Source organism: Talpa occidentalis, unplaced genomic scaffold (assembly GCF_014898055.3).
Source record: "Talpa occidentalis isolate TD23 unplaced genomic scaffold, MPIMG_talOcc4v2.1 talOcc4.5, whole genome shotgun sequence".
NCBI lineage: Eukaryota > Metazoa > Chordata > Mammalia > Eulipotyphla > Talpidae > Talpa > Talpa occidentalis.
The window spans coordinates 104326749-104352034 of NW_023604861.1; the positions used below are offsets into that span (position 1 = coordinate 104326749).

General features: G+C 41.2%; 1 long non-coding RNA gene across 2 annotated transcripts in view; it reads right to left on the minus strand.

The window, feature by feature from the left end:
* Nucleotides 1-1283: 1283 nt before the first annotated feature.
* LOC119259936 (uncharacterized) overlaps nt 1284-25286 on the minus strand; it is a 31926-nt gene continuing 7923 nt past the window's right edge. Inside the window, exons 2-6 of one of the 2 annotated variants that reach the window (XR_005128606.2) lie at nt 11336-11571; nt 10716-10790; nt 6338-6467; nt 3601-3775; nt 1284-1545 (exon numbers count right to left, since the gene is read on the minus strand). This is a non-coding gene — a long non-coding RNA (uncharacterized LOC119259936). The remainder of the gene's footprint in view (nt 1546-3600; nt 3776-6337; nt 6468-10715; nt 10791-11335; nt 11572-25286) is intronic. The other variant, XR_005128605.2, reaches the window with a different exon arrangement.

A 25286-nucleotide genomic window follows, 5' to 3' on the forward strand; every position in this document is an offset into this window, starting at 1 on the left:
ATATTTGAAAATTTCTCTAATTTGGATTCCTTTGGACTTTATTTACCAGAATCTTAACTTCCAAATCTCTAAAACCTATATTATCTCCATCCTTTAGTGGTTAGAACAGTGTGCTATCAATATTTCAGTATCTCTCTCTTTCCTTTTGTGATATATAAACGCACACACACACACTCAGGTGCATACACATACACACGACTTAAAACATGTCTGAGAACATTTTGTTGAATGACAGGACTGCTCTCCTTTTTCATTGTATTTACTTTCTCTTTTTCCATATCACAAATAAGAGCCAACTCCTTGGGCAACACGGGAAAATCAGGAGGAGAATCTCTACTCTTTTGAGGATTTCAGTCATAGAAATCCAAGACCAAAATTATTCTTCATCTTCTGACTCGTCTTCATATAGTCATCACTCCCCTGAAATGATTTCAGTTTATAGTAGGCCCTCAAATAATGTTGAATAGTGTATGAATGAACACATGAACTAAAGAACTGAGCATTTTTGAAACTACAAGAAGAAGCATGATGTCATAAGGATGTGGTATACTGGAAAAAGCAGCGATGTAACACCAAGACACCTAACTTTCAGCTGTTCCACAGGCTTCATGTCTGATATACTATGTCATCTACCTAGGTTTAATCTCTGCATGGTGAACAGAAATAACAGTCAAACTTTATAGACAATCTCTATGCCACAAATTCAGCACCTACGGTTTCAAAATTACTTCGACCTGTCCTCTCTCACGTGGCCCTCCCAACAACAACTGGTGGCAAGGTGCCTCCATTTTTTTTTTTTGCCTCAAAATTGAAGTTTACAATGTTGACCATAAGATCTTGAAGTGAGTCATAAGGGTATATGCCAAGCCATGTCAACACCTCCTTCTCCAGGTAGCAGACAAGGAAAATGCCAGGCATGGTCAGTGACTTGCCACTGAGACAATGATAACACCTTACCTCAAACTATAGCTTCCTGTCCCAAGTCCTTGTCACTTCCTGCTATCTATCCATCTATACTGAACCACAACATGAGCAAAAGCCCTCAGTATTTGGGTGAATGAGGACCACATAAAAATCCCTATAAGCAAATTTCTCAGATGGAATAGGAATTCAATAGATACTCAGTGAATTGGATCTACTCTATGAGGAGTCAGCAAGCCTTTTCTGTAAAGGATCAGCGTAAATTTCTCAGTTTTTATAGGTCATTTGGTCTTTGTCACAACCACTCCAAGTTGTAAAGCAAAATTGCAGTAGACAATAGATAAGCAAATGCATATGGCTGTTACAATAAAACTTTATTTACAAAGACCAGCAACAGGTCAGATTTCACCTGTGAGCCTTTGTTTGCCAACTCTCAGGTTACATCAAATTTGAAAAAAGTCTGAATGTCAAAAACATTATTTTAACACTTCCTTTTGGGGCAGGGTGCTGATAACGCCTGATTAACACACATACACAGGCACTCTGTCCCTTTTTCTCCGCTGTCTCAGATAAACACCAACTGGCAAAGAGGATACGGAGCGTTCTTCTTCAATTGCAGTTATTCTGAAAGACAAAGCAGGGGCAGAGATTAAAACCAGAACCCGGGTCTTTGTGCCAGCAGATCAAGTGCCCCTCTTCAAATTGTACTGAGTTAGCTGTATACCTAATAAAGAAAATAGAACTATTCTTTCACTTAATAGCCTTTTAGTAAGAGTATGGGGGGCCAGGTTCACTGAAGGCCCTTATAAAATGCCGGCTGAAAGGAAATAATACTCCTTGGCACCACGGAATCTTTTTCATGTGAAGCTACATGATCACTCTTCATTTTGTTTCTCAAGCACCCCATGGCACCTATCCATGTATTAGGCTAATAACTGCATGAATCTAGTTAAAAGGAACCAAGCAATTATTTTAATTAGAAGAGAACAAAAATAACACTCCTGGATTCTGTTTTAAGGGGCAAGAAGGAAGTAGTCAGGGTTCAAAAAGATCCCACAAAATATTTTTGTGAAAGGAAAAATAATTAAGGCCAAATTTAGAATGTACTTGCAATAATGGGCCAAATAAAATGAATGGCACCACTGTGCAACTAAAACCCATTCATATATAAGAGCCCCAGAAAGTCCATTTTTATGTGATACCATTTTGAGGGTATAGCCAATTTTACAAAGTGAAAGTGAATGTCTAGTAGAGACTTTAATGATCCTTGTGAATCTCTTATACAATTTCTTATAGATTTTCTGTGTAAACTCTTTTATTAGTAAGAGAAAAGGGGAAGAATTTTGGTCAATTTGCCTTTTAAGTAGGATTATTTTTTTTCATTTAAACTCTTAGAGTAAATTGTCCAAATTTGTTTCTCTGGAAAAATCTATCTTTAAAGAAAATCCTTCCTACTAATCCATTCTATAAATGCGGATTCCGCCATAAGAAAGTTTTAATCATTTGAGCTGCATTCTGTTATACAGGAAGAGATTATGTCTGTAGATTTTTCCATAGCCTTTGCCGTCCTACTTCCCTCTGGTCACAACAATTTGACCATGTTATTCCATCTTAGGCTTCCAAAAATAGATAAAATGATACTGCAACTACTCAACTAGAGACTGATGTTTCTTCGTTGGAATCTATGTTTATTAAGTGCAGGCTATCTCCCAGTACACAGCAAGTTATGGAACTATGTAGATGATGAAGACCTGGGCCCTGCTTTGAAAGAATTCATGGTCTAACAACAGTGACACAGTCATGGGCAGACAGGAGACCATGCAGCCCCAGCTACGTGGGGTCAAGAGATCTGGCCTGAGATGAATGTTAAGAATGGGTTTTCCTGGAGAAAGACATGACAATTGGTGCCAGAAAGAAAGCTCAGCATAGGCAGAAACTGGGTCACAAGAATCCCAGGATGTGCACTAGGAATTGCAAGCAGCTGGAGCCGCTGGTGTGTGAAGCTGAAGACTGGTGCCAGGCAAGACAACAGTCTGGAGAGGGAAGCAAGAATCAGGCCATGGAAGAACCTTTGTGCCACACTGATGAACTTGGACTTCATCTTGTGAAGCAATGGTGAGTCAACAGATGGTTTTCAACATGTGACTAATGCAACAGGCTTTCAAAACACTTGAATGGCTGAGCAAAAGATGAAATGAAGGCCACGAGTCTCACAAATGCCATTGTCCAGGCAATAGGTTGACAGGCCTTGAACTAGGACAACAGCAAGCAGGAATGGAGAGCAGTATGAGATACATAGTACTTATTGTTTGTTTAACCCTGTGGAACAGTGACTGAAGGTATCAAAACTAGGAGGTGAAATTGGCTTTAAAGATTTTCATTGGGCATTGGTGTTTTATCAAAGTGCCAGAATTGATCTAAAGTTTCTTATCTCAATATGATCTCCTTTAAACCCAAACAGATCTTGGCCATAGGTGTTGGATTGAGAAGCAGTAACAAATTCCAGCCTTGGGCACATGAGTAGATGGCTGAGTGCCATAAAGAGACTTCGAGAAGATAGTCTAACTTCTATTTATTTTCCCAAGCAAAACCCACAAAAAAAAAAACCAATTTCCTAGTAGAAGTCTAAGTTAAAATATACTGAACTTGAAAAGAAAGAAAATTGTAGTAAATACTTACAGTAACTGTTAGTTTTATATGCAACTTGACTGGGATCAGGGATGTTCTGTGTTGCTGGCAAAACATTTCAGGGAGTGTCTGTGAGGATGTTGCCTTAGGAGATTAGCATTTGATTTGGTACAGAGTAAAGCTCGCCCTCACCAATGCAATGGACATTATCCAATCCATTGAGAGCCTGAGTAAAAGAAAAGGAGAAGGTGAATTTTCTTCATTTGCTTGGCTTGAGTTGGGATGCCCATCTGCTCCTGCCCTTGAACATCAGAGTTCCTGGTCCTCAACCCCTCAGAATCCAACCAGGACTTGCACCACTGCACCCACCCTCTGATCCTCGGGCTTTGGACTTGGATGAATGACACCATCAGTTTCTTAGCTCCCTGGCTTGCAGACACCAGTTCATGGGGTCATTAACTTCTGTAACTGTGTGAGCCAATTCCTATAAGTCTCCTCTTCTAAATCACTCTACATATCCTAGTTGTTCTGTTTTTTTGGATAACCCAATACACACACACACACACACACACACTCACTCTCTCTCTAAATTAGAATCATTTACGTTTGTACATTTTAAAGCATGTAAAGAGGACTCTTCTCAACTCATGATCACTCTAAATCTTGATAAAAAATTTGACCAAACATGACACTAAGGAAAATTACAGATAAATTTCATTCACACACGTTGTAGAAATTATTTTGAAAAAATTTAAGCAAACATATTCAGAAATACATAAAATGTTACATCATAACTAAGTTGCCCTTACTTCAGAAATGTAACATTAGCATAACATTCAAAGATGCCATTAAATAGTTCACCACAGGGCCTCCCTGGTGGTGCAAGACGTTAAGCACCGCACTATGAAGCAATCCACAACCTCTGCAGCACAAGTTCGAGCCCCAGGCAGCAAGGGAGCAACCCACATGGCGCAGCAGACCTCTCCTGACTCACCTGCTGCTCCCCTCAACAGTGTACCTTGGTCAATCCACCTGTTCTGTTCCCCACTCTGTCTCTGGTGAATCCTCTCACCCCCCCATACCTCTGGCTTGTACCCCAGCTCTTGTATGCATGGATGCATAAATCTTTTTAAAATATAAATAAATAAATAAATAATTCACAGAATAAAATTTGAAAGTCACTATTATCTTTCTTTAAATGCGTGAGTGTTTAATTTATGACAAGTGTGCCATATCAGAACACTAGTTAAAGGAACTATTTTCCATTATGGCTGTAGGGTAAATATATATTATGGAGAAAAAGACAAACCTCACACCACATACAAAAACCAGTGTCATGTGGAAAGGTAAAAGATGAAGCAATAAAGCTTCCAAGAGGTTAAACAAAAGAGGATATTTCATGCTGATGGAGTCAGCAATGTTTTCTTAAATAAGATATAGAAAGTACTAACTAAAAGAAAAATACTGGTTTTAAGGTAGCTTAAAACCAAAACCTTCTGTTCATCCAAAGACTCCACAGAGAGAAAAGTCAAGCTCAGAATAATAGTAATTAATATTTGTGATGTTATGAGGTCTCCCCTGGTGGCGCAGACAGTTGAGCACAGCACTGTGAGGAAGTCTGCAGCCTCTGCGGCCCAGATTCGATCCTGGCCAGCCAGGGAGCTACCCACATGGCGCAGCAGACCTCTCCTGTCTTGCCTGCTGCTCCCCTCAGCAGTGTTTTCAGTCAGTCTGCCTGTTCTGTTCCCCACTCTGTCTCTGGTGAATCCTCTCACCCTCCTGCACATCTGGCCTGTACCCTGGTTCTTGTATGCATGAATAAATAAATCTTTTTTAAAAAAGTATTCGTGACGTATGTAACCAAAAAAGCTTCATATCCAGAATATATAAACACCTCCCACAAATCAGTAAGAAAAGATGAATAATGCAACAGAAGAATAAGAACACTTGAAAAATCCATTCACAATATATCCAAATAGCTAACATACATGAAGAGATGCTCAAATTCAAACTACAATGACATTCAACTATATACAACCTGAATGACCAAAATCAAAAAGACTAAGGACAGCAGATGCTAACAAGGGTGCAGAGTCAATAAATCTCACTCACTGGTTGGCGGGAGTGGAGAATGATATACACTTTTTGGAAAACCATTTGATATTATCTATTAAGGTGATCATAGTTATACCCAACAACTTAATAATATCCCCTGTATTCTATATACCTCACAGAAATGCATGCACAGACCCACCAAAGATGTCACAAGAAAGTTTACAGCAGCACTCTCTGAAATAGCCTAAAGCTGAAAACAACCCAAATGCTCATCAAAGATAAAATGGGTGAACTAGAGTCCATTATTGACACAATGGCAGGAGATAGAACAAGGCAAATATGCTTCGATTACACCCAGCAACATACCTACAGCTCACCTGCTACTGAGGGAATGAAAGCAGACACAGTAGAACACCTCTCCCGTGTAATTCCATTTAGATGAAATTCAAAACAAAGCAAAACAAATCAATGTTGTCAGAAATCAGGAAAGTGATTGTCTTTGGGAAGGGGGGGTTTCCCATCACAGGGGCAACCGAAAACACAGGTTATATTTCTTGTCCTGGGCCTGGGAGAGGGTGTTACAGGGGTATGTTCACTCTAGAATAAGGCACCAAGTCACCAGCCTTTGAAGATTGCAAAGTTTCAAATATTGCCTTCTGTTTTCTTAGAATAAGTAAATGGAAGGATTAACATAGAATACCTCCATTTATAGCAGCAAATGTTTTGCTCTTACCTGGTTTCAGTTTGCATCCCTGACATCACAGGGCAGAAAGGAGGAAGAGGAAGAACCCCACATGATTATCAGTCAGCTGGATGAGGAGAAGAGAGTGCCATCCTCAGGCCAAAACAAATATATCTGGAACCTTTGCAGTTTGGTAAAAGGTGAGTAATGCATGAGGAGAAAAAACTTAAAGGTTCAATGTATAAAACTGATAATAATGAGAAGCCTTCAGGGAACACATATATTTCTAGGCTTATTATATAAAGCAGGATTAAAAGGTGACAAATTTTGACTGGCTACAAGGAAATGCTTTCTTACCGAATGTATAATTAACCTGTAGCAAAAGGTTTACTAAAATCCAACTCCTCTCTCAAAAAAACAACAAAAAAAGGCTATTTATAGCAGCCAAACCAGCATCTGCAGTTACACTGAGTAATATCATGTTACAAAGACTCCCCTGCTTCCAGGCAAAAACTGGGGTCGAGAAGAAAAGTTTCCCTTTTTGGCATTTCACAGCTCTGCTATCTGGCATGGGGCAATCTGCTCACTCTGGGCAATGGCACTTGCTCTGGCATTAGGGTGCCACACAGAAATGGGTTATTGTTTTAATTCTGGATGGCAACACCTGTAGGCCCTGTATTTTGGCAACACCTTGAGTTTCCAAATGGTAAACACAATGAATATAATCAAAATTGCTCCTAACACTACTGTTTTTACATCAACAATCTATAAATATATGGAAGAATCCAATATATGTGTGAAATAAACAGAGCAGGTATGCCTACACTGCGGTAATTCAACACGCTATAATTTAGCAGCTTGGATTTCAATTGTTACTTTTTTCGGTATGAAAAACATATTATTCTTCAAAGTGATTGTCCTGTGCACTTGTATACCTTATATAATTTATTTTGGGGGGCTTTTTATTTCAAAGAAATCACTAGCTAATGTCATTTCAGACTTTAGAATTTTTCTGATAACACACTGGAATTCCCTCAGGGACAGGATTGTGAATAAGTGGATTTTTTTAAAGATCATTAACAGATATTACAAACCAATTCAAACTGAGCATTTTCTTTGCAAATTACCTTTAACTTTTAAAGCCATTGGAAAAAAAGACAGTGAGTGATTTAATTTACTTAACCTGTCTACAAATTGCAGCTTTGTGCTCCAACAGCAATTGCATTTCCCACCAAAAAATATCTCTATTAGAGATATTTTTCTAAATGATCACACCCGATGAGTGATATTTCAAAAGTCAGAAATGTTTATTTTTTCATTTAGCAAGATCCCCTGGAATTGAGAATGTTTATTTTATTGATATGTTTAAAGTAAAAACAGCCCAGCACTGCTCTATCTATGGCTTAATTAAAACTCTCAGGTAATTAGCAGGTTTATCATCTCCTGAGCAAATGGATGGTGGAGCTTCAATGGTAGATTGTAGATTTTGAGGTATGGTTGGGGAAACACTTTCATTTAACGATCAAACCACAGTTTCTGGGCTAAAGAGCTAATATTTGGGGTGAGAGGCACCTTTATTCCCCACTTGTATCAGGCCTGATTCTTATTTGCATCAACACCCCGTTGTGTATGTTTTCCATTCAAAGAGCTCCCGTGGACTTCAAAGGGAGTTGCCTGCAAGGACCAGCTACATGTGGGAGTCTTGAAAGGCTCCAGAATAGGCCCAGAGCCGGGAGAAATCATGCCAAGACCCTCTCACGCTGGAGCCCCCAAACCATGTCACAAAATTAAAGGGTCTCCCCTGCCTACGCCATCCCACAGAGCACATGGGAAATGTCCCCGGGCTTGCTAAGCACTGGGCTGACTTCTCAGCCTACTACTTATAAATATTTGATGAGTGGTGCTCCATTTATAAGAAAGTATGTTAATAAGAATATTCTTTGAAACTGATGTCCAATGCAAGCTTTAAAAAGGCTCATTGTTTGAGCTACTATAGGTTTCCTTTTTTTCCCTTTCAAAGTGTGAAGTCAACTTAACACAAGTCAAACAAAGAAATATAACATCCTCCTGGCTGTCCCACAAACAAAAAATTAGTGGGATTCTACACTGAAGTACATTCTATTTTTGGAGGATTCATTAAATGACTTAGGACAGAAGAACACTGAAATGAATATTTTTTGAGTGTCTCCTATGGGCTAGATATTGGGTTGTCAGAAAAGTCGTGACATATTTTTTATACTTTTCTGACAACCCTATATTTCAATTCTCCTTAGTACTCCTCACCAATAAATTGAGGTAGATTTGTCCCCATTTTAAAGATGGAAAATGTGTCTCACAGAGATCACTCAAATGTCCTGCCACACAACAGTCAGTGCGCTGCTGGTCTGGAACCCATATCTACATCAAAGCCATGCTTGTTTCCCTACCTCACACAAGCTCCCAGGTACCTTCCCATTTCAAATATCAAGTTCACATCTTGTAGCAACTGTCATTTTTCTGAAGAGCTAGAACTCAAAGATTGCAGGTTCCTTCAATTCAAACTCAGAATACTGTATTTTACATCCTGATCATTAAGGTGTGAATCATTTTGCTCTGAAATTTCCAGTATGATCCTTCCAGAAACCAGTAAATCCATGGTGGCTGGAGAGCAACACTAGTTAGCCCAATTGCCATGTGTGCATCCCAAAATGCTGACCACCTCCATAGCTTAACTATCGTAAATAGTGCTGCCATAAACATAGGGATGCAGGTGCCCTTTTGAATTAACGATTCTGTGTTCTTTGGGTAAATACCTAGGAGTGGAATTGCTGGATTATACGGAAGCTCCATCTTTAGCAGACTGAGGAATCGCCACACAGTTTTCCATAGTGGTTGGACCAGTTTGCACTCACTCCTACCAGCAGTGCAGGAGAGTTCCTTTTTCTCCACATCCTTGCCAACATTTGTTGTTGCTAGTTTTTTTAATATGTGCCATTCTCACTGGTGTAAGATGGTATCTCATGGTAGTTTTGATTTGCATTTCCCTGATTACAAGTGATGCTGAACATTTTTTCATATGCCTGTTGGCCATTTGCACTTCCTCTTTGGAGCAGTTTCTTTTAGCTCTTCTGTCCATTTTTTGACTGGATTATTTACTTTGTTTTTGCTGAGTCTCATCAGCTCTTTGTAGATTTTTGGGATCAGTCCTTTATCATTAGTGTTGTGTGCAAAAATTTTATTTACAATAGGTAAGCTATGGAAACAACCCAAGTGCCCAAAAATAGATGACTTATTAAGAAGATGTGGAACATATACACAATGGAATATTACTCAGCAATCAAAAAAGATAAACTCATGCAATTTGCAGCAACATGGATGGAGCTGGAAGGGATCATGCTCAGCAAAATAATCCAGAAAGAAAAAGAAAAATACCAGATGGTCTCACTCATAGCAGGAATTTAGAAGACCTAAATAAGGGACCAGGAAAAAACCTAATTATAATAAAGTAAAAATCCGGGCCTCCCCTGGTGGCGCAACGGTTGAGCGCTGGGCTGGGAGGCTGCCCGCAGCCTCTGCAGCACTGGTTTGTTCCCCGGCCTCCGGCAAGGGTCCCACACACACACACACACACACACAAAATAATAATAATAATAAAGTAAAAATCAAAATCAACAAGCAACTATAAACCAGAGACACACTATGGGGGGGGGGGGGAGGGAGTAGGATCAAAACAAAGGGGGTGAGAATTGTATGGGGACTATAACCAAGATGAAAATGCATACATTGTGCAAAAATGAAAAATGATGTAAAAAATGTATAATTTTTTTTTAAGTGGGGAAAAAATGCTGACCACCTCAAAGCACCTCAGACAATAAGGGTGATGCTAGTTGCAGGAGATTCTTCTGGAGGCAAGTTCAAGGAGAACTGGATGACAGAGAACACCATGTGGAAAGAGAAAGTTGGAACTGACCGTGGGCCCCTCCCCAATCTCAGGACTAGGGAGCCCTAATTAAATGTAGAGTGTGGAAGTAATCAGAGTGCCGAGTCTCCTACTCTCTGGCCAGCAGAGATGGGCTGGGGCACACAGTTGCAATGAGTGATAACTAAGGTTTCCATGTCACATGTCAGTACCTTCCTACTCCCATAATCTCCTACTACAAGGACCCCAGAGGTCACCAGAAGAACCCTGCACTACTCTATGTACCACTGTGACCACCATTTGTCCTGACATCACAGAAAACTGACCAGGCAGAGGCATGCATGCCCAGGACTGCACATAGGAATGTGGTCTTGTCACATCTCTTTTGCTTCTCTGAGACTGTTTCTTCACCTGTACCATGGATGCAGTATGGATACCTGCTCAGCCTACATACTGGGCGACGATACAGATGGGTGACACAGAGCACCACACGCAACCCACGCTGCACACACACCATCTCATTAACCTTACCTTTCACTTAAGACACGTTTCTCGACATCAGACTTCTTCTCATCACTGTAGCTTGGTCTTTTGACAAAAATAAATCTAAATGGGCATAAGTGTTCATGTCACAGAAGTTAAAATCAATGTTTAAAAATAAAGTGAGTTGTTTTCTGAGCATGGAACATAAACTCATTCATTTTGCACTCATTGAATATATTTTTGCACACGCTGAGTTAAGCCATGAGTGTTGCATCATTATAGTGGATTTTTATGCACGCTTAATCTTGCCTTTGCACTTAGGATAAAATCAACTTTCTAAACATGAACCATGTATGAACGCAGGTGTGATCCCCAATTTGTCTCCCTAGGCCCCAGCACAGTGCCTAGCATTGGACCACACAGGAAACAGTGTTACCTTGAAGCAGCTTATCTGATGTAAAATAACATAAAACCCTAGTCAGATACATTGTTTCCTGTGCTGCAGTGGCATCCTTTGAACTAGGGAGAAAATTTCTTTCCTCCTCCTGCAAGTTCAAGTTCTTCAAGTTCTTTCTCCTGCAATTAATGTGTGCCTCTTCCTTTAAATGTAGCGATGCACACCTGATCTGGAGGGGTCTGTGTTGCTCCCAGCTTAGGAAGTGTCTTACCTGTTGGCCAGAGTACTGCCTGCCAAGCAGGCGCAGCGTCCCTGTCATCTAAGTGTGATGTGATGAGTTCAGCACCCTACGGGGATCAGGTGTGATTCTCAGTAGCTTCCCGGGGCTCCACTGACAGCTCGGAACTTCAGCTCCTCTTCTTAATGAATTCCCCATCCCATGTGCAGAGTAGAGGGTGGCAGCAGCACTGACAGCATATATGTCTTTTTAATCTTACATTCTTTTATCTAGATTAGGTCATTTTCAAATTAAAGAAGTAATGAATGATAGTTTTAATGAGTGATACTATATTTTAAAAGGTGAAAAAAAAGCTATGGTAATTCTTTCTCCCTGTCCCACCTTATTACCACTTTCTGGAGATTACCACAGGCAAGACTGTATCACATATATCCATATATTTATACATAGATAGATAGATAAATAGATAGATATAGATATACATACACACATGTATACAAACTATATACACACGAACACACATATAGCAAATGTATCTATATTTAACATATTTATATTAAAGTATATATATATGTACATGCTGGGAGAATTTTAGTGAAGAATTTTCTTTATTTAATTATCACCTATCTATGTATTTTGCTTGCCTTTCCCAGGTGTGGTTTCTCTAGGGATTTACTAGAAAGCACAGGTGTACTGGGCCAGAGGACCACACCTACATGCAGTGGCACTGGTTGGTTTCTTTGGCTTGAGAGCAGCTGAGGGCTGGCTGCCTCCCATTTCAGGGAGCCATAGACTAAACCTGAGTTTGGTCCCTTTAACTCCCCTGGCATCTTGCTCCCTGTTATTTCTAATTGGCTCACATTTTGAGCTGCCAGCCCCTCTGTTATCTCTGACCTTACCTAGTTCCAGTGACCTTCTCTAAGTAACAAAGCTCTAAGCCACCACATTTTTCCCTTTATGTGTAAGTGTCTCTCCCCATCCCTCCACTGGCAAAGTTTACCAAGCCTCAGTTCACTGCCTGTTTACTCAGACTCTGTGTCTGCAGGAGACCATTCCTGTAACTCCCAGGGTACCATTCACAACTGTGTTGCTGAATTTCCTTGTATGTTTAAAACATATTCAAATAGATTACTTCAACTAATTCTTACAAAAACCTTATGAAATAGGGAGGGGTAAGAATATTGATCCCCAAAATATATGACTCATAAAAGACATTAGCAATTTGCAAATAAGACATTAAAATGATTACAGGAAAAAAAATACTCAGTCTCAATATTAATAAAAGAAATGCAAAAAAGAAAAAGAATGGCAAATAAAATAACTGATTTACTTTTTGCCTATGAACATAATTTGAAAGGAAAGCTGCACTCTTATATTCATTCCTGAATAATATCCATATAAAGATATGAAAACAGGGGCCTCCCTGGTGGCACGAAGGGTTAAGCACTACACTATGAAGCAATCCGAAGCCTCTGCAGCATGAGTTTGATCCCCAGCCGGCCAGAGAGCAACCCACATGGCGCAGCAGACCTCTCCTGTCTCGCCTGCTGCTCCCCTCAGCAGTGTATTTCAGTCAGTCTGCCTGTTCTGTTCCCCACTCTGTCTCTGGTGATTCCTCTTACCCCCCGCATCTCTGGCCTATACCCCAGCTCTTGTATGCATAAATAAATAAATCTTTAAAAAAAATAAAGATATGAAAACAACCTAAATGTGCCCTGCCCCACCCTCCCCCTGACAAAAGATGAGTGGATCAATAAGATGTTGGTAAACTCGTGCCATTTGCAACAACATGGCTGGAGATAGAAGAGATTGCACTAAGCAAAAGAGGCCAAAAGAGAAAAATTATTACGGGGTGGTATCACTTACATGTGGAATATAGATAAACCAAGCAAAGTATCTGACAAAGAATCATCAAAATCAAAGCTTGAAAGCTGACCACATAAGTGAGGAATCCAAGTGGGGAAGGAAGGGGCAATGCACAATGGACTATAGTGAGGGGCCATGGGTGACTGATGGTGGGAGGGCTACGGTGGCTACTTCTGAGAGGGATGTCCTACCTATACTGTCAAAATACTAATGAGGATGCAAAACAATGCTACTTCAATAACTTTTTTATTTATTTATTTTTAAAAGATTTATTATTTTTATTTATTTATACAAGCACCGGGCACAGTCAGAAGCGCAGAGGGCGAGAGAATTCACCAGAGCCAGAGCAGGGAGCAGAGCAGGCAGAAGGACCGAAGTACACTGCTGAGGGGAGCAGCGGGCGGCAGGAGAGGTCTGAGCGCCATGTGGGACTCCCCTCCGGTGGCCGGGGAGCAGCCGGGGATCGAACCGACACCGCAGAGGCTGCGGGCAGCCCCGCAACCCCGCGCTCAACCGCTGCGCCACCGGGGAGGCCCTCAATAACTTTTTTAAATAAAATTTAAATGAAAGAATGAAGCAAAGGAGAAGAGTAGTAGTACACCAGATTGTGGCTGGCAGGAATGCATTTTCATGGCACAACATTCCAGCACATAGTGAGTTAGAGAGCCATGAAACCATGCAATGGCTTTCAAAAGAATTTATCCCAAAGAAAATAACAAAGCTATGTAGAAAGTTTAAACTTCAAAGATGTTTTAATATGTGGACTGATTAAGTTGAAATCAAGTCATGCAATAAAATGCTCTGAAAAAATAAAGATAATAATATGAAAGAATATATAATATCACACAATACTTTTCATAAGTTAACAAATTATATAATAATATATACTGTTGAGTTCCATATATGACAGAATACATGGAGTTATAAATATCATGTACCCTAAAATATCAAGGTTAAATCCAAGGAATGACATTATAGGTGATTTTTATTTTCTTAATTTCTGCTCATCTCTATTTTCCAAATTATTTTCAATAACCAAATACACTTTTGTAAAGAGAAATACAAGAAAACAACAGAAATGATCATTCTTGTCAGTTCTACATTTGAGTCTTTCATCCACTCATGTTTCAAAAAAGTACTGAATTCCCTCTAGATACAAAGCATCCTGCCATGTAACAAGAGTACAGTAATAAAAATTGTCTTAAATTTAAAAAATAATGGATGGCCTCTTCCCTAGTAATGGGAGAAAGCCATGGGTGGGTGGAGGGGCACTGCACAGCTGGAGCTCATTAGGCATTATTCCTCCCTCAACCCAAGGAAATGGCCTCAGAGGTTATCAATGTATCCTTCATGCTCAGGTGCAATTTGGCCTTGGAACTGGACCTAGGCCTGAAGGAGTGGTTTCTAGGATTAGAAAATGGATAGAAAACCTAACAGTGAGAATAACCCACAATTTTCAAGCTCTTAACTACTGTGTCTCCTGCCAGTTTGGGACAAGTTGCCGGAGTGGCTGGCTGTGGGAGAAATGGTCCCATGGTTTGCATGACTACATCCATTAATTAGAAGACCCAAAATGATCCATCTTTTAAATAAGTGATTAGTGAAAATTCAACAAAACTCCCCCAAAAGATTCCCTGTGAGTCTGCCTCTTAAATAACATCCAACCTCCTACTGTTCCTGGATGACACTTTCTTGAACTTGCACGAATGGAACTTCCCACACACATCAAAGCCAGCATGGAAGCCACCCTCAGGAACTGTGGCTCTTCCACAGTCTGCAGGAAGCTCTTGTGGCCTCTAGGGTACCATTCTGTTACCCCATGAGATCCTTGTCACATTCTAAGTTCTCAAGGCATCTGCTTTGAGTTTTTTCCCCCCTGCAAATGGCGAGCAATTTGTGTTGATTCTTCCCCAGAAGGCCACTTGTGACTGGGGTGCATTTGGAGGCCTGGCTGGGCTTGGAGGGGGACCATGGTGCATTGAACCAGCCCTCCTGGGGACTGAACTCATGACCTCATTAGCACAGGGTTCTAATCAACTGAGCCACCAGGCACTTAAGATACTGAGGCAGTAATTTGCTAAATGTTAATTCTTAGATTAACTACAGATGAGTAGAGTTCCTAAGGGAAAAAATGAGAGAGATTTGTTAATTCTTGAAAGGATTTTTTGGGTCATCAGTAGATGATCCCTTCAGTGAGTCTTACGACAAAAATCAAGTATCTGAAGATGATACTAATCAAGAATCTATGCCTCTATGATTTTTTAATCAATATCCTGATCAAGAGAATTTCAAGGAAAAGGTAGCTGGTATCATTTCCACACTAGCAAGACACTACACAAAGATTTTTGTATAGATTCCTCTGGAGTTTTCTATATCTCAGACACAAAACTTAGGTGGTGACATGAAAGATTTCTTTATGTGTGGCAGGATGGTCCTTCCAGAGTGTGTAGGGCTAGACCTCATCGCCATTCCCCTATCCCCAGATCCCTAATTCCTGCAGAAAGCAGACCTTCCTTCCACTGGGAAGGGGACCTCCCCCCCAGCCCAGTCCAGAGCCCATCTCAAGGCAGCTATAACCCACCCCACCCACCTCCTCACCTTATCCCTCCACAGTTCCCTGAGGAGCTGGTTTCACAAATAGCAAATATGGTTTGGAACAAAATTTTGACACTGACTCAGTATCCTGTGCTCATATTACATGTCTATGAATATTCCACCAACTTTTCAACTAAAGAAGTTTCCGCTCCAAGGCTGCATTTAGCATTCAGGCCATTTCAACTCAGCTGCTCCCACCCTGACAGCGATCTTTGAAACTGATATGGCTCTGAGAGAAGCCAGAATAACTTTTTAAAAATATTAATAATGGGCCAGGTTCCCAGTCTTTGTAAACTGTGGAAGAACCTCTGTGAGAACACACATGGGAAACTGAATTGAACGTGTGCCCATGCTTACTTTTCCATGGAACAGTCAGTTTGAAAACAGTTGTTTTGTAGGAGAGCATCTGTGAACGAGAAGCGGATGGGAATCTAGCCTCGCATTTGGCACTTAGCACCTTTTGCCCTAGGAGCTTTAAGATCATCAACCTAATCATTGCTCACTGTAAGAGAGGCCCCACAATATACAGTGCAGGGAACCAGCCTGATGTCCCAGGAGCATCCCAATTCCACCACTTGCCAGTTAGGGACCCATGGGGAAGTTACGCATCTTCTTAGATTTGTCAGTGTCCTCACCTCTAAAATGATGTTACTTGTAGTTACTATAAAAGTTACTATCTCCACATGAAACAATGGATGTGAAATTCTTTAGTCTATTGTCTGGGACACAGTAACTACTCATTAAAAATTAACTGTTTGGATTGTTTTGTCCATACCATTTTTTTTTAAGTTTGTTTATTTATGGATACAAGAACTGGAGTGTAGTCCAGAGGTTGGGAGGTGAGAGGATTCACCAGAGACAGAGTGGGGAACAGAACAGGCAGATCTACCGAAATACACTGCTGAGGGGAGCAGCGGGAGAGACAGGAGAGGTCTGCTGCACCATGTGGGTCAGCTCCCTGGCTGGGGATTGAATTGGTGCTACAGTAGCTGGTGATAGCATCATAGTGCTAAGACTTAACCACTTGTACCACCAGAGAGCCCCCCTCCACCCCATGCCTTTGTTTTATTTCTCTATAGTCCACATGAGTGAAATCATCCTATACTTATCTTTCTTCTTCTGACTTAATTCATTTAGCATAATTTCCTCCAGTTTTACCCCTGTTGTCACAAATGGTAAGAGTTCATCTTCTCATAGCTGAGTAGTATACTATCATTTATATATACAGAATCTCAGAATCTCCTTAAGCAAAACAAAACCTAGAAATATGACTGCAGAATTGAGGCTACTAGAGAGATAAGAGTGGGAACCAGCAGCCTATAATAAAGAAGTATGGGTGCTTTGGTGGTAGGAATGGTTGCAGTGACGTACATCTGAAGCAGTATAAGCCTATGCCCCTAAATCATATACAGAGTTATAAACCAGTGTTACCTCAATTAAATTAATAAACAAACAATAAATAAAATAGAACTATTTTAGAGCTATTAAATAAAATAGAGCTATTCCGTCTCCTGGGAAAAATATGACTAGCTCAACATAATATCTCTACATTCCAAATATCCCTTCAAGTAGTTACTATAGTTGTACATCTATGAAAAAGATAGTGATTATTAAACTGAATACAACCAAACTTAGTCTGCTCTGATTCAAACAGTTAAGAGGTAGCAGCTTAAAATGAAAATAGTAAATCCTGATTTCTAAATGACTTTTAAATAAATGCTGTCTTATGAAATACAATTTAAAATGGCTCAAGAAAGTTCCCAAACTAGTCTTAAAATCATAATTCTCCACAACATACCAAAATTCCAGTCAACCAGAAAATTCCCAGTAATTTCAAATTCTGAATATATAAAAATAATATCCACCAATTCAAATAACATCAGACCAAGTATATTTTATCTGAAAATACAATCTGAGACAACCCCATCTTATATTCAAGGACTCTAACAACTTAAAACTTCTACTCAAGTACAAGTTAACAGTTGGGATAAAGAAATAGAAACTAAGTTGCTGAATATATTCTTTCTTCCAGTTGTCAGCTCAATTTGCTACTTTTAAAAAAAAAAGATTTATTTATTTATGCATACAAGAACTGGGGTACAGGCCAGAAGTATGTGGGGGGGGCGGTGAGAGGATTCACTAGAGACAGAGTGGGGAACAGAACAGGCAGACTGACTGAAATACACTGCTGAGGGGAGCAGCAGGCGAGTCAGGAGAGGTCTGCTGCGCCATGTGGGTTGCTCCCTGGCCGGGGATCAAATTTGTGCTGCAGTGACTGCGGACAGTCTCATAGGTTGCTTCTTAACCCCTTGCGCCACCAGGGAGGCCCCAAATTTGCTACTTTAATCCCCAGCAGGAGGTATTAGTTGAATAAATAAATATTTTGTATTTCCCCTATGCATTTCCTCAAAGCATGCCAACACATTTATGTATGGACCACTTAAAAGATGTTTTAAGTAGCCCCTTCCCACTTACTCTAAACAGGATGCCTGATTTTCATATGAAAATGAAGAAATGAACATGAATGAGGGTCTTCCTGGTGGCATAGGGGTTAAGTCTCAGCGCTATCACCCCTATGGCCTGAGTTTGATACCAGCCAGGGAGCTAAGCCATATAGGGCACAGCAGACCTCTCATGTCTCGCCTACTGCTCCTCTCAGCAGCATATTTCAGTGAATCCTTCTGCTCTGCTTCCCAGTCTGTCTCTGGTGAATTCTCTAACCACCCCCTCCCCAGCACCTGTGGCCTACACCCAATTCTTCCATAAATAAACAAACAAACAAATAAATAAATAAATAAATAAATAAATAAATAAATGATTTTTTAAAAAGAAAAAGAAGTGAACACGAGTGTTCATTGTTCTAAGACCTGAGCCCTTAATCACTTCCAGTTCTGATTCATCAGAAAAGTAATACTGTTGAGGAATTTTTTTTTTTTGGTCACTAAATATTGTCTTTCATTTTGAGATTTTTTTTTTCTTGCCAGAAAATGATACTGTATTTTTCTTCTAATGATGAAGGATGAAAGATGGAGAGAATTCCGCCTGGTGATTATTGGACCACAAAGAAGTAAACTGATTCAGAAAACAAATCCCCAAAAGAGAAATAAAATATATTATGTGAGGTGGAAGCATGGAATTCCCGGCAAATACTCAGTTGCAGTCAGGATTGGTAATTTAATAACATTCTCATTTAGTTAATATGTGGTGAGGAGGGAGGGTAATGCTCTAAGACTCTAGCTTTGGGTCAGAATCTCTCGACACTGCTCCATTACTTCAGCCAGCAAGGGTGCTTAAAGATATCAACGCCTGGGAGCCTTGCAGGGGGTTGTCAAAACTACATGACTGAGGGCAATGTTCAAAGAGGCCATCCTTCCCCACATTAGTCAGAGTCTACAACAGAACTTTGGTGTCCACAGCTCTGTGGGGAATGAGAGTCACCTCCAAAACCCACTCTAACACTATTCCCAGAAGCTTAGAGCATCTACCCAAATCAGAGCAGACTGATGAATGGTTTCATGATATGAGAACTGGCCACTGCAATGATTCTGCCTTATCATTAGGATTCACTGGGTAATTGTGCCATTTCATTTTGTACTTGGTCCTTTTAGCTTCCCCCTGCTGGTTGCTGAGCAGACATTGGCAGTAAAAATAGCCCCAACTTTGAAAATCCTGGTCACATCTGTGTACTTCAAAGAGGTACACCTGAGTGGTATATGCAGTAAAGGAGTTACAGTAAGTGCTGCAGTAATACACAGCCTCTTCCTGGGACCTGAAGGTCATAGAGTGTGTCACTTTTTAACTCTGGGTTCTCTTTCAAGTATAAAGGACTACAGAAAGTGCCTGGGAAAAAAATTGAAAGGTAAAAAAAAAAGACAAATATAAGAGAAAGACAGGTTTAGTCTAAACCCAAGTCCCCAAGACAGTTCTGAATCGTCACTTTTCTTACAACCTTTTTCATTTCCAGGATTATGCAATCTGTAGAAAAGAATATAATTGCTATGAATCTTAATTATATGGTCCCCATGATGGTCTGAAGAGAAACAGTGTATGAATCATGCAAGTATGTTTGCATAATCATAGATGGTGGTAGTAGTGGAAGTGCTGGTGGTGGTGGTGATGGTGGTGGTAGCAGTAGTGTTAGTGCTACGGGTAATGGTGGTGGTGGTGGGGGTGAGAGTGGTGTTGGTAAGGGTGCTAAGGGTGGAGGTAGTTTTGGTGATTAAAGACAAATCCCCCCCCCAAATAAATTCAACACTTTAACTTCCATGTTAGAGACTTGAGATATCTCTCCACCTATCTTCTCTGAAGTCTTTATCTTCCTTATTCATCTAATGTTGACTATTCTGCTCATAAAGATGTTCTCTAGTTAAGACTTGAAAGGCACTTTCAGAAGAATGGGGAGAAGGAGGCTTAAAGCAACTTTTTAAGGAATGTATTTCTCTCTGTGGGTTTTATTCATCTCTATTATTTTTATCATAGTCATTGTCACTGAAAGCACTTCAAAATATCAATAGTCCTTGAAACTCCTGTACCATAAGATTCCAAGGAGCCAGAACATTCATTTCATGAGGACTATTGTGAAGACATATGACAACACTTTTTACTTATGCTCATAAATGTCTGGGACAGAGAAGTCCACAATGGCAGAACTCACTCAAACAGAGAGACATCTCCTTCCTGTGTGGTTATGTTTATCACATAATGTGGTATCAATAGGCAGTTTATATTTCTCTTTCCGTCTGGTATCAGAGTAGAATTAAAGGCCCCCACTACTTTGAAGATAAGTGTGGTCATGTGACCTTTTCTGACCAATGTCAAGTGAGACGTGGCAGGTGTTACTTCTGGACAGAAGCAGCCTTGAAACCATGGTCCTGTCCCCTTCCATGGTGGGGATGAATGCAGGTGCAGCTAGAAGTCTGCATCATCCTGAGTCCCTAAGTATCTACAACTGGCAGGCTCCTCTCTAACCCACAATGGACATGCAATGGGAACAAGAAATAGTCTTGTTTTAATCCTTGAGGATTCGATGGGTTTTCTAGCATAGCATATTCTGCTGTTTTCTCAGACACAGATGGCAAATAGTCAAAACGAGGCAGCTTGAAGTCACTGGTGGTCACATTGGCAAAAAGGAATCTACTTCTTTTCAAGAATACAACATACCCTCAAGGCTTTCTGTTAACCAAATCACTAGCTCTGAGACATATTTTCATTCCCTAGTGAGTTCTAGACAAAAATACCTTATAAAAAGGGATGCCCTGACTGCTGATGTTTTCCTAAATACTTGATGACATCAAACTGCAAATGGGAAACCACTGGCTGCCCTCACCCCATCTGAAGATGCTTCGAGCCCCAATATCCAGAAATCTTCTTAACTGGCTTCCCTCAGGACTACCAACTGGGCTTGTGGTTTGCTTAGATCTTTAACCTTTGCTTTTCTTTTGTTTCTGTAAAAATGTCTCCTGTTGCCTACAGAATATAGACTTACCTTTGGGGCCCACACTGGACCATCTCCAGAAATTAAATACAACTGTTTAATTGGATTGATCTATTCTTAAGAGTGAAGAAAAGTTCAATTCAACTTCTAAACTGGAAGTTCCAAGGTGGGCCTGTAAGAGAACACACATCTGCCACCCCAAAAGATGTCTTTTTGGCAAAGCCAGATCTTATGATAAGGGCTCTGAAGGCTGAGTGAAGGTTGTTTTTGAAATTTCTCTCTGTAAGGGCTTCTCCCAGGAAGACCTAATCTCTTTATTTCTTTTCAATGGAATAGACAGAACTCAATTTGCCTGAGTTTTGTTTGTGTGCCTTCCTAGAACCACCATAACTGACTCCCTTTCTCTCCCCTTATCCCAAATTCTCCTGTCTGAGCTAATCTATTTAAGATGGCATCTGAAGTCACATGGGCAAGTTATTTAATCAGTCTGGGTCTCTCTCATGAATGTACAGAGATATTCGTGTTATTAAAACTTCTTTTAGGGGCCTCCCCTGGTGGCTCAGCGGTTGAGTGCTGGGCTGAGAAGCTGCCCGCAGCCTCTGCAGCACCAGTTCGATCCCTGGCCGCTGTTGGGGGGGGTCCCATGTGGCACGCAGACCTCTCCTGCCACACCTGCTGCTCCCCTCAGCAGTGTATTTCATCAGTCTGCCTGTTCTGTTCCCCGCTCTGGCTCTGGTGAATTCTCTCACCCTCCTGTGCTTCTGACTATACACAGTGCTTGTATAAATAAATAAATAAATCTTTAAAAAAAAAAAAAAAAAAAAAACTTCTTTTAAAATTTTTCTCGGGCCTCCCCGGTGGCGCAGCATGTTGAACACAGCACTGTCCGCAGACTCTACAGCACTGGTTTGATTCCCGGCTGGCCAGGGAGATTCCTATATGGTGCAGCAGAACTCTCCTGTGTCACCCGCTGCTCCCCTCAGCAGTGTCTTCGGAATTAGGGGCAGAGCTGAGTATCCAGGTGGAGCTCTACAACATGGAAATCAGGTGGGCTTTTACAATCTTGCTCTGCAGCCCTGCTTGTACCTTATACCGCTGGGAAAGAGAGTTGGAGGAAACCCATGGGGGAAAGACACATAGGGAAACCATCCTTGGCTGAGACAATGCCAGCCATTATCTTGATTCATAATTTTGTGTCTCTCCTTCAATTCCAGACTCGCCTGACCCCTTTCTTGTGGTTCGCTGCTGGCGTGTTCTTTGGACTTGCAGCGAGCTTTCAGGCATCAGTGACCCTGCTGTAGGCCTACCTTGTCTGGCTGGGCATTTGCCTGTGAGGGAGTGGGTAATTTAGGGAGTTTTGTTGGGAAACTATTATTAGGACCGTCCTTTCTTCTGTTCTCTTTCTCTTTCTATGCATATTAATTATACTGAAGATCTTTCACACTAAGAGTATGCTTCCTTTGCCTTTGTGCAGCACATGGCAGAATCTCTCTTAGAGCATACATCTCTTGATAGTTTGGGGTCAGGGCCTCCCTGGTGGTGCAGGGGTTAAGCATCAGCACTATGAAGCAATCCACAGCCACTGCAGCAAGAGTTCGATCCCCAGCCAGGGAGCTACCCACATGGCGCAGAAGACCTCTCCTGACTCACCCGTTGCTCTCCTCAGCAGTGTATTTCAGTCAATCTGCCTGTTCTGTCCCTGACTCTGTCTCTGGTGAATTCTCTCACTCCCCTGCACCTCTGGCCTACACCCCAGCTCTTGAATGCATAAATAAATAAATCTTTAAAAAAATAGTTTGGGGCCCCTGGGCACCCCCTGGTCACTTGCTAACATTATCACTATGCAGGCAGACACAGATTTTTTTACCATCTTCACAACTGTTCATTTAAAGATGGCACTTTATCCCTCCTTTAGGAAGCTTACTTTTAAGAAAACCAGATCTTATGAAAGTTAGTACATTTACATATTCAAAGTGAGAAAATGAGGTGGCAAATGTGAAAAGCCCATCTGTGTCCACCTTCCCCTCCACCTTACAAACTCTCCCACCACCCAGAGATAGAGCTATGCATGAAAAATCTAACATATGCAAAATGTAGAGACTCTAAAAATTTGGCACAGTGTATCTTATTTTTTTTTTTTTTTTTTAAAGAACATTTTTTTTTTTTTTTAATAGAGGCATGTTTTATTTATTTATTTTATTTGTTTGTTTGTTTTGTTTATACATGCACTGGGTACAGTCAGAAGCGCGGGAGGGTGAGAGAATTCACCAGAGCCAGAGCGGGGAGCAGAGCAGGCAGAAGGACCGAAGTACACTGCTGAGGGGAGCAGCGGGCGGCAGGAGAGGTCTGCGCGCCATGCGGGACCCTCCTCTGGTGGCCGGGGAGCAGCCGGGGATCGAACCGGCGCTGCAGAGGCTGCGGGCAGCTTCGCAACCCAGCGCTCAACCGCTTCGCCACCGGGGAGGCCCTGGCACAGTGTATCTTAGATGTGAGTTGCAGTCTTACAAAATCTTGCCAACAACAACAAAAAGGAAAGAAAAGGAAGGTTTTCTTTTCTCTGAACTTGGGAATGAAATATAAAACTTCTTGTTTCTAGGAGGCTGAACGGCTCCAATTTTCCACACTCAGGATGATCTCTTACTAACCATTACCTTCATAAATAGTATCCATGTGACTTTTTAGTGGGCATTTCTTTCCTCCCAAATTAATCACATGGCAGCAGTGGTCCAAAGAGAGGCCCCACTTCCTTACTGAGTGGAGTGGCCTCCTCACCAGACCTCATGGTCATTATAAAAAACAAAATGAAATCGATGATATGAATGCGATTTGAAGAACAGAAAAGTGTTATATCAATGATCTTATTTCTATCACACCTGACTTCCAACACATCTAATGTGTCTAAATCGTACTCTTTTAAGTTTTCTGTATCTCTACATAGGTAAGTAAGAGGGAATTAACACATTCTGGAAATGTTCCAAGTGCAAAATTCCCATCAAAATCCTATGAGTTGGGTTTTACAATGTCCAGAAAAGTAGAGAGGTGAGGAGAGCTCGGTGAGTCACCCATCATGACACAAATGGTGATTAGTGCAGGGCCCCAGTCAGAGCCCCGCTTGCTTCCAGTAACCCCAGGTGCACACACACAGTACCACCTACAACATCTTCCCACTACTACTCAAACCTGTTGCTAAGGCCCTCCCTGGTGGCGCAATGGGTTAAGACGCAACCTATGAAGCTATCCGTAGCCACTGCAGCACAAGTTCAATCCCCGGCCAGGGAGCTACCCACATGGTGCAGCAGACCTCTCCTGACTCGCCCACTGCTCCCTTCAGCAGTGTATTTCAGTCAGTCTGCCTGTTCTGTTGCCCACTCTGTCTCTGGTGAATCCTCTCACCGCCCCCCCATACTTCAGGCCTGTACCCCAGCTCCTGCATGCATAAATAAATAAATCTTTAAAAAAAAAAACCTCTTGCTAAGAGATTGGGTGTGGCGGCATCTGATTAGCCGGTGAGACTGTCAACCTAGAGTCTCTTAGATGCAACAAAAGTCTACCTAACTGAAATGGATTCAAACAGCCCAGTGACAAAGAAAAGTTGGGGACTGAGTCCACTGGGAAGAGGGGGAAAACTACAGACACAAAATTAGGGAACAAGGCCAATTGGAAATTCAATGAAGACCATACGAAGAATTAGTTGTCCATCAATATACATTTGTTTGAAAGTTCCAATAACTTGGGAAATATCTACAGAAGGAAGACAACACACTGTGCCTATGAAAGCAAAGAGAATAGGGAGAAACAAGGCTGCTATGAATAAAAGATAGCCGACAGATGTGTAAGGAATATTGAGAGGGAAATCAGAGGGTGGGGTAGAAAAGGAATCCCACAATATCACTGGGAAAAAAAAGCGAAGCAGAGCAAAGTAAAGGGGAGGGAGGAATATATTGGAAATGGAAGATTCATTTTAAACATTAAAAGGGAAAAGAAGGCCTCCCCGGTGGCACAGCGGTTGAGCGCTGGGTTGCGAAGCTGCCTGCAGCCTCTGCAGCACCAGTTCGATCCCTGGCCACCGGCGAGGGTCCCACATGGCAC